At 48.5% G+C, this 12,870-nt stretch overlaps 1 long non-coding RNA gene across 1 annotated transcript in view; it reads right to left on the bottom strand.

Annotated features, from left to right (window-relative positions):
* Positions 1-468: 468 nt before the first annotated feature.
* LOC125281091 (uncharacterized) overlaps positions 469-12,870 on the bottom strand; it is a 303,368-nt gene continuing 290,966 nt past the window's right edge. The window contains exon 5 of the long non-coding RNA XR_007188156.2: positions 469-2,112. This is a non-coding gene — a long non-coding RNA (uncharacterized LOC125281091). The remainder of the gene's footprint in view (positions 2,113-12,870) is intronic.

The raw sequence follows: 12,870 nt of genomic DNA, 5'->3' as shown, positions 1-12,870 counted from the left end.
CACTTCACTCCGCCCCTGGATTCCAGCACAAACATCTACCCAACGCTCAGGTCCTGTTTCTTCCTGCTGAAAATAACAGGTATGATGAGAGGCACGGTCTGGATGCAAGAAAGATCCAACCCCTTTGGGAAAGTTTCTCCCTTCTGTGACCTTCTATGACTGGCAGGTCCCTTACAACCACCCCAGTTAGAATGCCCTCTGTGCTTCTTCCCTTGGTAGAGGAGGGTCTCAGGGCAATGTGGATTGCTTTAGGAGGGGTATTTCTTTCTGGTAACCTCAACAAACCATTCTGCAACCATCCCCGAGTCTGGAAGAATATCACCAATCAGCCTTGGACTAGGAGTCCAGGGTCTTGGTAGCATGGTTTCCCAATCTGACTTCGCATAATGCTTTTCATAAATGTACTTTCCCCTTTTTTGGGGGGGGCTTCCACATATTTATGAATGTGTTTTGTAGCACCCTTAAATCTTTTTTTTTATAATAATATTTTTTTATTATGTTAGTCACTATACAGTACATCCCTGGTTTTTGATGTCGTGTTCCATGATTCATTACTTGCATATAACACCCAGTGCTCCATGCAATACGTGCCCTCCCCACCACCCATCACCAGCCTATCCCATTCCCCCACCCCCCTCCCCTCTGAGGCCCTCAGTTTGTTTCCCAGAGTCCATAGTCTCTCGTGGTTCATTCCCCCTTCTGATTACCCCCCCCTTTCTTTATCCCTTTCTTCTCCTACCAATCTTCCTACTTCTTCTGTTCCATAAATGAGTGAAACCATATGATAATTGTCTTTCTCTGCTTGACTTATTTCACTTAGCATTGAAGCACCCTTAAATCTAAGCGTTGTTTGCTGGGTCTCTGTCCAGCTCTGTTGAGACAGCCAGCACTGGGCTCCCGTGGTGCATCGTAGGGTCGCTGGAATGACGTCATATTACAGCTCAGTTGTCAGGCCAGGAACCAGCACACCACCCACATCCTGCCAACCGGTGGACCAAGAGTGACCCGCCTCTCACCAGACCCATGTCACAACAGCACCAAGTAACTTTACCTAGGCGATCACTTAATAATGAAAGAAAACTCCCCAAGAAAAAAATCTCCTGCCTCCAGAGTTACTTGGCAAAAGTTGGGACCCCCTTTTCTGGATAGGACACAAACTGACGCTTGTCATGTTCCCTGGGATAGCATCTGTGAACAGTGGGTTTTAAAAGTGGCCTATATCATTGTCCAAACAATCCTCAAACTGCCCAATTATCAACCTATTTTGTCTGCCGACCATTTCCTCAAAGGACACCAGCTTTCCATTATGTATTAGGTGAGCAGGAAACAGAGGTTTACTGCTGTGGAGTAAGGCTGAGAGGGGAGAAAGGCAAGATTGAGGTCCAGACTTCGCACTGAGCAAGTGAGGGAGACAGACGGGGGTGGGGGGAGTGCACACACCCAGGTGGGGAGAGGACTGCTGGCCAGGATGGGGTCTCAGGCAAGTCACAGAGAAAGGGTCCCTAAAGGCTGGTGGTGGTTTAGGAAAGGGAAATGCATGAGCAAATGCCGTGAGAGACAGGTGTCCCAGCCGGGAGTGCAGAACAATGGGGCAGATTCCACGAGGCGAATCAGCCGTCTGCATCAGGGACTTAGGGACCGGATCTGGGGTTCAGAGGTGATGCCGCACCCCAGTCTTGGAAGTCAGAATGAGCTCACTGATCACGGGAAGCAGAGCAAATCTACTGAAACAAAATCAGCAAGTGCCTCACGCTGAAAGAGTTACTAGAGGACAACCGTGCTCCGGGATGACACAGTTGCAGAAAGTGTATCTTCGTTTCCACCAGAGGACTGCTCTTCCCAGTGGATCCCGTTCACTTTCTCTTCCAAGATTTCCCGTGCGCGAGACGCAGCGCATGATGGTGTCAGTGCTCTGACCCCGGGAGCAGCCACAGAAATTTTCAGCCAGCTGAGCAACGAGCTTCCCATCACTGTCATCACATGCTTCCAAGAGGACATCAGCCTAACGCGCTGTGATTGCGGCTCGGCTTTGCTCTTCCGATTCCAGACGCGAAGGAAACCTTCTGGGAGTTCATCCTGTTGAAGCCGCCGCTCTGAACGCTGACGCAAACTCTGTTCAGAGAGAAACGTTAAACATAAGATTATTTGGTTTTGTGGCGATATGACAAATTTCGGTAGAGCAGAGTGACACTGTAGAGCAGTATTTTATTCAGAAAACTCGAGCAGTCTCTACTTTGTTAAAATATTGCGCTGTGTGGGGGGGGAGAGGGGGAGAGAGAAGGAATAACTGAAGTAAAAATTTAGGGGAGGAAGCCTGATACTGGATAAACTAAAAATGCTTCAGCATGGTGTGTGGGGCACCCACTTTCTGTTTTTGAAGCTGTCACCTGTCTGACCTCAGACACGCACGAGCCTTCAAGTGCTTCTCTGTAATCAACCTGAAAGTCCTACAATGGCATTAAACTCATTTGTTTAGTAAGTGAATCCCCTAAATTTTGATTGCATGTTGTTCAAAGTCAGGGGAAACCTTATTTTTATTTTTTTTTTAGAGAGAGAGGGAGGTGGGGGGGCAGAGGGAGAGAGAGAATCTCAAGCAGACTCCATGCCCAGCATGGACCCCGACATGGGTCTCCATCTCCTGACCTTGAGATCACGACCTGAGCTGAAACCAAGAGTCAGACGCTCAAATGACTGAGCCACCCAGGCTCCCCTTGGGAGAAACCTTTTTATTCAAAAATTTCAACACCTAATACAACAAAAATAACTTTAGATGTCACAGCTTTCAATGAATTGTTAATGTTGAAAACAGTGTTCAGAAAGGAGGCCCTGAAATATCCCTTCACAAGTAAAGGGCCAGATACATCAAATGAAAACATCTTAACTAGTGTAGCTTGATGTTTTATTTTAAATTTTTTCTAACGTTTTAAATTGATGAATATTTCTATAGTGGAACGGAATAAAATGGAGAACACCAATGATAGTTAGCATTCAAATCTGGTCACATTCCAAATAATTTGATATGGTTTATCTTATTAAAATTATTTTTGAGCCAATATAGTACAAATGGAGGCAAAAATATCTGGGCTGATATTCTCAAAAGGAACAGAAGTGAGAACGTCCTCGACGTGGCAAACTCGTGCTGTGGTCACCTGGGCCCCAGCACCTGAAGAAGCACTGGGCATATTCCAAGCATCATTATTCTGCCTATGTTCACTTTTAATATTTATTCAAACAGTGTGAAGAATTTTTACTAACCTTTAGTATCTATTGCTATGTCATTTTAAATTTTCAAACAGTTTTTTCATGAAAATGGCTTAGGAATTTAGCTCATTTCTCTATCTGCCTAGCTAGTAAAGTCAATTTGCCAGACACTGGACGTAAATTCCAGGGCGACCTGATCTAGAGGCTTTTACTACTTTCTTCAAGATCAAGTTCAACCGTGAGGCTTCTAGGCGGAGAAAACATTCGCTCGCTGCAGGAACACGTGACGAGGTGGGCCCAACCCCTAGAACACAGGGCCAGGCGGGGAGGGCGCGGAGACAGACGGAGAAGGAGCAGCTCCCCAGGTGGAGGGTCTGACGCTAGCTTCTATAGCCCCGGCTTCCGGCAATGAATTCATTCCTCAGGACTACAAATAACTGAGAGGGGGGGGAAAAGGCCTTTAGAGGAACCCACCCACAGAACAGCTTTGTGCCTCACTTTCCTGAGGAGGGACCCCCGGCTGCACTGGTGCTGGGTGATCGAGGGGGGACCCCCGCTGCTCCCCACCTCTACCGCCCGCCCCATGGTCCTTGCGGTCTGGAGTTGAGGGGAGGAGTAAGTCATCTTTTACACAAGCCACAGCTTCGTGCTCTTCTTCGGAGGAATCGACGGGAAACAGTAACTAATGTTTCAGAGTATGCCGGTGAAATGAAGCTGCTTGGCGTCAAGTATGTGAAAAACAAGCTGACAGTGTTGGGTGCGCCATAACCCGTCAGAGCCCAGTGAGCCGGAGCCGCACCCCACGCCAGTGGATTCGACGCCTGGGATGAATTCTGTGGCTCGCTCATCTTCGGATCCCCCAAGATGCCCGTGTACGCCCGCGGAGCCAGGAAAATCGGTCAGTAAACACCGAGGGGCTGCTGACCAGCACTTGCCCTGAGAGATCCTCGAGCGCATGGCTGCTGGTCGGGCTTCTGTGTCCCATCCCACAGAAGAGACACTGCAGTCCGGAAGGCCGCCAGCCACGACTTTTATGTCCCGCTGACAGTCACCCTGCAGCGCACGGGACTCACCGCATCGGCACGATCGCGCTTCCCCGCGCACGACTGGTGTCCGGCACCTACGTTTCTCTTGTGTTAACGAGCCGCAGCGACTTCTGTGCCGCGGACACTTGCCGGAGAATTCAAACACGAATACGCGGTGATCCCGGCCTGCCGCGGGCGCGCTGGAGACAGCCGATGGTCGAGGGGGGCACTCTAACACCCACACCCACGGACAGTCTGATAGGGGTTTTTATGTTCTGTGCTGGATGCGGCCAGAACATTAGGTGGCGGTGGGCACAGGCTGGATTGTCACGTACGAAAAGTGACTCTGCAGGCACCCGGGTAACTCAGTGTTACACCGTCTTCCGTTTGAACAACACAAGGCATGTTGTCAGAAACTGTAGTTAAATGCGTCATCTCTTATGTTACCCAGTATTCTCTAACTCGCTTCTGTTTGTATAAAAAGGTAAAAAGCTGGATAAATAAAGCAGAGTTTGAATTCAGAAATAGTAGAAATACAAATCGATACCCTTCTCTTTGGCCTTGGTAATGAAGAACTAAGGAGGACACAATCAGTTAACAGAAGTCAAAAACTTTATGCTAGGCAATAAGAGGACTGCTATAATTTAAGAAGGTTTTTGTATTTTTGTACATTGTGCTTCATTTTTAAGATGTCTCTGAACTGTATCGGTACCAGAGGAAGTATAAATTCTAGTCAGGATACAAGAAATAAACTAGGATAATGGGCAAAATAAAAGTTTTACAAGCTTGTCCTGGTTGTTACAAATTGGTATCTCGGTCTTAGGGGATTTGGGGAAATTTTTGCCTTCTCAAATCTTTTCTGTTTCCAAGTCTTCTCCAACGGATGTATTTATTGATGTGTCTATCTGAAATAAAGAAAGGCTTCCAGAACTGGATATTAATTTTTCAAGATCCGGTTCAAGTTTTATGTCCTCTACAAAAACGCCCAAATTCAACCCACAGTGATTCTTCAGGCTTGGGACGTTATGTAGGAGATTTTGTCTGTATCTCAAATCATCTCACTTAACTGTAGTCTATATTTTATTCACCATAAGCTATTTGAGAATAGAAATTACACCTTATTTTTACTTTTTATTGTATATATTTAAGGCATACCACGTGATGATTCGACATATAGACATCGTGAAATAACCAGCACAATCAAGCTAATGAACCCACCCACCACCTCACACCGCCACTGTTCGTGGGTGGTCATGTGTGGCGAGAACACTTGGGATCCACGTCTTACAAAGTTTCAAGTACACAGTACGTGTTGGTACCTACATCACCGTGTTGCGCATTAGATCTCAGGAAAGTATTCATCATGCACAATGGAAATTCTATACCCTGGACCATCATCTCCCATGTCTTCCTCCCCCAGCCCCTGGCAAGCACCACGCTCCTCTAGGCTTCCTGACCACATTAGATTCTGTAAGCGAGACCATTCCGTATCCGTCTTTATGTGTCTGGCTTCTTTCACTTAGAATGTTGTCCTCCAGATCCAGCCATGTTACACAAATGGTAGGACTTCTGTTTCAAGGGTAGGTGATATTCCACAGTACGCATATACCACATTTTCTTTATTCAATCATTGAAGGACATTTAGGTTGTTTCCCTAGCTTGGTTATAGTGAATAATGTGCAGTGAACATGGGAGTATAGATAACTTTTGAGATCCTGATTCCGTTTGGATAAATACCCAGAAGTGGGAATGCTGGACCGTATGGTATTTCTATTTTTAATTTTTTTGAGGAAATTCCATCCTGTTATACTTTTTTTTAATAATAAGATACTTACTATCTTTGTTTTTTAAATAAGCATCCTAACTGGTGTGAGATAATAGCTCATTGTGGTTTATTTGCATTTCCCTGGTGATTTCTATCTTATTTTTCAGCTCTGGCATCTTTTCAAGGACCTGGGTAGAGTAGCAATAGATGCTTCGGGAATTTTGCTGGTGGGCGCGAATGGGGGTGGTACGGAGTCTCCTTCAGTCAAGAGCTGTCTGCTCGCCTGGGCCCAGGACAGAGTCAATGGTCCTGAGTCTCCAAATCACACCATGTGGTATTCCGGACGGACGCTAGGTTGACCGGTGGAGGTGGGCAGACCTCGCAGTGAAGAGTCAGACTGAGCGTATGAACACGCACATGGAAATAGTTCCTTCCGGTGCCCAGTTACTGAGGCCGACTTTGGTGCTGGGATACCAGGGAACAGTGAAGTATGGTAGGAGCATGTGATCCCCAAAGCCCAGTTTCTCTCTGCTCCCTCTCATCAGAAGCCAAATTTGGAAGGAAAAGCAGATGGAGCCCAGCAGCCGGGAAGGACACAGAGAAGCAGCTTTGTCACCATAGCAAAGCCATCTGTGTCCCGACCGCCGCGGGGCGCCCCGCTGGGAGCGGTGTCCGTTCAGATCCCCTGCAACACGATTCTGGGTAAACAGCGGCCACATCCTGGCTCAGGTGAAGGACAGCCTTAATGTAGTCACACCATCTGCACCTGTTTCTAGACCAGGAATAAAGACAAAGCAGCCCCCGCAATGGCTCGGGGGGCTTGCAATATTGATGAGCAACCACTGCCGCTCCGGATGACTAATCGGACTACTCTGATGGAAAACCAGGTGTTTTCTCTTCTTTAACAAAATTGTCATTTGAAAGGGATACCTGTGTGGGCACCTCAGTCCCACGTCTGGGAACCGGCATGGCACCTGTGGGAGTCACATCACAGAGCATGAGATACCACTTCTCTTAGCTTTAGTTTCCCCTCTGCAAAAAAAAAAAAAAAAAAAAAATCCCCCGGCTACTCTTCTCTTGCGGCATAATGACTACACACGTCGCCCAACAATTAGCTCACAGTTAACGAAGCCAGAGGCCAGGCAGGCCGTGGTCAGATTCTCTGTTCAGAATCTGCGTCCCCAACTGGAGCTTAAGTGGAGGTGGCAGGATTCAGTTCCTAGTGGTTGCAGGACTGAGGTCCCCAGCTGTCAGTGGGGCTGCTCCAGCCCCAAAAGGCCACCTGTACTGCTTGTCACATGGCTCCTTCCATTTTCAAAGCCAATAGAGGAGAACTTCTCACGCATCAAACGCCCTTCATGCTTTGAATCTGTCTCCAGGAAGAGAAAGGTCTTACCTTTTTTTTAAGGTCTCACCTGATTAGGTCACCTTGATAATCTCCCAACATTAAGGCCAACTGATCTGGGCTCTTCTGGAAACCCCTTCAGAGCAGCACCTCAATTAGTGTTTCAGTAAGTGGGAGAAGCTGTGTGCTCACCAGGGGCTGAGGACTTCGGGGGCAGTCTTGGGATTCTGCCTGCCATGGTCCCTCAGGGGCCCACGTCTGTTGTCCCAGGAAAAAATAAAGATAGGATTTTCATTCATTGAAAAGCAGAGATGAAAGAACTTTCCATGGAAGGTTTAAAACTCAGCGTCAGGCTGGCAGGAGGGGAAAGCTGGCAGGAAGGAAAGAGGGGATGGGATATTCGAGGTCTGTTATGAACCACATGCTTTTCACATATTGACCTAATATTCCTCGGTATACGCTATTGGGAAACATGTTCCCATTGGTTGTTAATAGCTACAGCATAAAACCGTAGCTGTAGTCAGGTAAGTTTAAAAAATGAGAAATAAAAAAAACACTAAATAGGAATAGGACTGACTAAACACGTTAAATGATCTGAGAATTCCTGCAAGGGTGTGCGTTACATATTCAGTCTTCAAAACAGGGAATAATGATGGCGATAAAGACCCAATTCTATAATATACCATTGTTTACATCTTAGGATCTCTGAAGCTGTGTCTCACTAAAGCTGATAGATGCATAATAGACGGTGACATCCCCAAAGGCTGCCGGTTAATTGAGGATGCAGCTGACCGTGAAGTCGGCCCAACAGGACACAGTGAGGCAGCCTGGGCGAGCAGCTCTGGAGCTGCGGGCCCTGGGCTGCAGTGCACGGGGAGGAGGTGGTCATGACAGTCCCCTTCCCGAGTGTGCATTCCGCAGAAGCCCGGACCTTGGCAGGAGGCTTCCAGGTTGTCCCGACAGGAGCCAGAACCTCGTGGGGGCAGCAGCCACCGCCACACACACTGCCTGAAACAGGCAAGGGCCACGTTCCCCGCAGTCTCCTGTTGGCTGAATCCAGCCAGAAACCAGGTGACAAAAGGGCCTGAGAGTCTGGGGTCAGAGGACAGCCTCCCACAAATGGAAGGGCCAGGAAAGACGGGAATGAAGGGCAAGCAAATGTCTGGAACAGCTATGCTGGGTAGAAGGAGGGGGCTCTACCTGGCTGTGTTCTGTTAGGTGTCTCTAGTGTGGGAATGGCGCGGGGGTCAGCAGGCCGGGAAAAGGCTGCTCTTCCTTTCCCCTGAGCCAACGCTGCAGCCCCCCTCCTAGGATGGGTGGCTGGGTAAGTCCCCGCCAATGCACAGTGATGTCTAAGGGACAACAGCAAAGGGGATCACAGACCCCATTTGGGGGGTAGACTGGAGTGCTGCAGGGTGGAAGTTGGGGGGGGATCAGGACACATGATGTAGGGACCAGGAACAGCCTGACTTAGGAGAGTATGAAAGCCAGCAGTGGCTTTCCTGCAAACACGGTCCTCTGTACCAACGGGAAGCAGCCTAGCCGCAGAAAGCTGGGAGGTTCAGACGGGGAATCCTGACAGCCACTCAGGAGAGGGCGTGGTGGCCAATAGGTGGCGACACCAGGGCCCATCAATTTTGGATCAACTATGTAGAGTTCAGTTTCCAGGAACTGCACCTAAAACCAAAGAGGTTATAAAGAGTACGGGCAGGGCATGAAGAACAGAGGCCCCAGCAGCACCGAATCCAGCAGGAGCGCGCAGACGACCCCACCAAAGCCAAACCATGGGCGCCAAAGAGACCTAGCAAGCAAGAACCTGAGATCCAGGTCTGGGAACTGGAGTCGGAGCTGGGACCCAGGGTGAGACCCAGCAGAAGACCCAGGAGGGACCGGGGTTCTGACTCACAGTTCAGCTGAAGAACAGGGTGGAAAGATCTCTGCTATGCGCTGCTCCAGCCGTGGTTGGGGTGAATTTCAGAGGCCAAGTTTCAAGGGGGACCCACCCGGGGAGAGTCGATTACATGTGGCTGTCAGGTAGAGCGTGCAGGGGTGAGGGGCGAGGAGAGCTGTACGCGTGGTTGGGGTGAATTTCAGAGGCCAAGTTTCAAGGGGGACCCACCCGGGGAGAGTCGATTACATGTGGCTGTCAGGTAGAGCGTGCAGGGGTGAGGGGCGAGGAGAGCTGTACGCGGCTCTGTGACCGTCACTCTGGCCTTGTGCGTGAAATGCCGGTGCTGGAGGTCACGGCTGTTTGAAAAGCCTTGTCTCCAAGTGCGGCAAGAGATACAGTGCTGGGTAGCAATGACTCTCGAGTTAAGTGTGGTATTAGTGGCGAGTACCGTTTGCCAGCAGCCAGAGTTGTCCGAGCCCACCGAATTTCTCAAACCCTTCTTCCGTTTCTCCACTTCAGGCTTCAGACGGTCCCTTCTGCGGAGCACAGCCAGCCTCTGCCCTCCCGCCCCTCCTAGCACACCATCTGCATGGAGATCTTCTCATAAATGTAAATAAGGAAATAAGCACCACGTACCTCCCATACATAATTCAGCTGCACAATAATTGAATGAAAAGCACAACATTTAACTATTAAATTTTCATGGGATGCAGTAAATATGCATTTCTGATTTTTAAAAAGACGTTCTCATCATCTAAATAGCATTTTTATGGTAACAGTTTGAAGCACTCGGAGGGATGCCGGATAGATAATATTCAAATTGTCTTTTATTTTTTAATAAACTCAATAATTCAATTGAAAAACTAATAAGAAAAAATCCTGGTCTGTGTAACGGAGTTTAGTTTAGAGGTAGTTTCTCAGCTCCACGGCACTGGGACAAAGTCGTAGGCGGTTCATGTCACAGATGACCCTTCGCAGGGCTTAAGACGAGCACATCGAAGCTTTGTATAACAATTTCCCGGGAAACCCTGTTTTCAAAGAAAACGAACCAACGAGCACGGACTTCGATTAGCTAGGTTCACTTGCTTTGGAAATACCTGGCTGTCCTTTGGTTCCCTTAAGGCCCCTCCGTAGTAGGTGAGAAATCTTACTATTCACACCATGCCCAGCCCAGCTCACTGACACACCTCTGTCCTCACAAATGCAGAAGCTGATCCGCCGAAGGTCTGTGAGATGCTTCGCTCCAGGTCCTGTTACAGGTCAGAGAAAGAGCTAGTTCTGGGGATGGGTCCTGTGAAGCTCACCACACGTTACTCCTCCTCTTGGCCCCTCTACAGGCCCACACCTGCTCGATCGAGCCCATGCACCTAAGCCATCTGCAGGGTCACCAGCTCGTCCGCAGACAATGGACTCAGTGGGCCCCAATCAGGGTCACACATGCCACCTAAGCTCACCCCAGCAGACGGCCACCCTTCCCCGCATCTGAGGCTGAAAGCCCAGAAGAATCCACAGCCAACACTTTCTGACTCCAAGTAATTGTCAGCAGGCTCGGCATCCTGACCAAGAAAATCTAGCATGATCGGACTTGGGCCGATGTCATCTACATGAGGCCCTTGCCCCATCATGGGTGGCCGGAAGTGCTCTGGAGGCCTGGAGGACGCCCATCGGGCGTCCTCTGCGCACACGTGCCACGAAAGCTGGTCCGAGTACCCCGGGAATGTAAATAGCCCTCTGATTGCCAGGGAAGTGAGGGCAATGGTGATGTTCAGGAATGAGTATTTTTATTGCTCCTTGATACTCATTACCAAAAATTGTCTGAAATCATGTAGAAGCCCATGATTAGCCAAGGACGAGGATGGACAAGTGTAAGCCACTAACGTCTTAGTGGTTCTCACTGTGCGGGGCTGCCCCCCAGGAACTCGGGTCCACCGCTGCCCAGCATGTCGGCATGACTTGCGGGCACTAGGCAACATCTTATCCCAAAATGCACTGAAAGGAGCGGGACCCAACTCTGTGTGTTTCTGTTCGTGCTGCTGCTGAAGCTGCTTCCAATTCAGGAATGCTCGGATTCGCTGTGGAAATGCAGAACGCAGAGGAGCTGCACCAGAAACGAGACGTGAGGAAGGAAGCCTACAGAATGTTGACCCTGGAGACGCAGGCAGACCCTCGTGGTGATGGCCTCTTCCTGGCCCTTCACAGTGCGTGGAAGTACACCAGTTATACTGTTAAGATTATGAATTGTTTCAAGCACTCCAAGAATAAGAGAACAAGCTCCCACCATGTACCACCAGCATGGGGCAGGCACGTCCATGCATCGTAGCTGCTTGTACAACCTTCACAGTGATGCACAGAGAAGACAAAGTGAGACCTGAGACAGCACAGTCACCTGCTAGCACAGGTGCGGGCTGGCGGGTGTGGGCTGCAGGTGCAGGAGGGCGGGTGTGGGCTGGCAGGTGTAGGAGAGCAGGTGCGGGCTGGCGGGTGTGGGCTGCAGGTGCAGGAGAGCAGGTGTGGGCTGGCAGGTGTGGGCTGGCAGGTGTGGGCTGGCAGGTGTGGGCTAGAATGTGCAACTATACACTGATTAAAATGTCCAAAACACAGATAATTAAAACTAAGAGAATTTAAAATAAAAGAATATAGAAAGATACAGCAGGAAATGATTAAAAAATGAGTAAGTAGAAAGATCTGGTTAACTGGACTCCATTAACATTAAAAACTTCTCTTCAAAATGCACCCTGAAGAAAGCAGAAAGGCAAGCGTCAAAGTGGGACAGAATATTTTCAAATTATATGTCTTATAAAAGTATACTGAGTAAAATATCCAGTAATTTCATTACTAATTATATAGCCAAGAGAAACAAAAATATGTATCCACACAAAACCTTGGATGTAAATGTTTATAGTAGCGTTATTTATAACAGCCTGAGTCTGGGAACAACCCAAATGTCCATCAATAGGCGAATAGACAAAATGTAGTATAGGCCTATATCTGTATCAATATCTCTGTAACTACCTCGCTATTATCAATCTATCAGCTATCCATCACAGAGTGGTACTCACCGCCTAAAAGAATGATCTGTTGATACGCTGCATCCTGGATGAATCTGCAAATAATCATGTTTGTTTGTTTGTTTGTTTATTATTTAAAAAAACAGTCATGCCGAGTGAAGTCAGATGAAATAAGCACATACTGTTGGTTTCCATTTATACAGAATTCTAGGTTATACAAATGAATACCTGTTGACAGTAATAATGCCACTGGCTTTGTACTGCTGGGCGAGGCAAGGACAGATGGGGTGGGTGGGGCGACAGGGCGGGGACAGGTGGGGGACAGGTAGAGTGGGAACAGGTAGCATGGGTGGGGCGACAGGGAGGGGACAGGTGGGGGACAGGTAGCGTGGGGACAGGTGGGGGACAGGTAGCGTGAGTGGGGTGACAGGGCCCGGCTGGGTACCATGATACCCACGGTTACCCAGCTCAAAATTTATCCAGTTACAAAACTTTAAACATTAGCAGTTAATTGTATGTTAATTTTACTTCACTAAAGTTGCTTAAAATATACCTAAACATGAACAGAGGAAGAAAAATCACAGCATAAAAAACTGGATACAAATTGCAGAGGAACAAACACAGGGCAGAACTGC

This window comes from Ursus arctos, unplaced genomic scaffold (genome assembly GCF_023065955.2).
Source record: "Ursus arctos isolate Adak ecotype North America unplaced genomic scaffold, UrsArc2.0 scaffold_3, whole genome shotgun sequence".
Taxonomy (NCBI): Eukaryota; Metazoa; Chordata; class Mammalia; order Carnivora; family Ursidae; genus Ursus; species Ursus arctos.
Note: the sequence above shows the minus strand (reverse complement) of the source record. Positions and strands in the feature narration are given on the sequence as shown.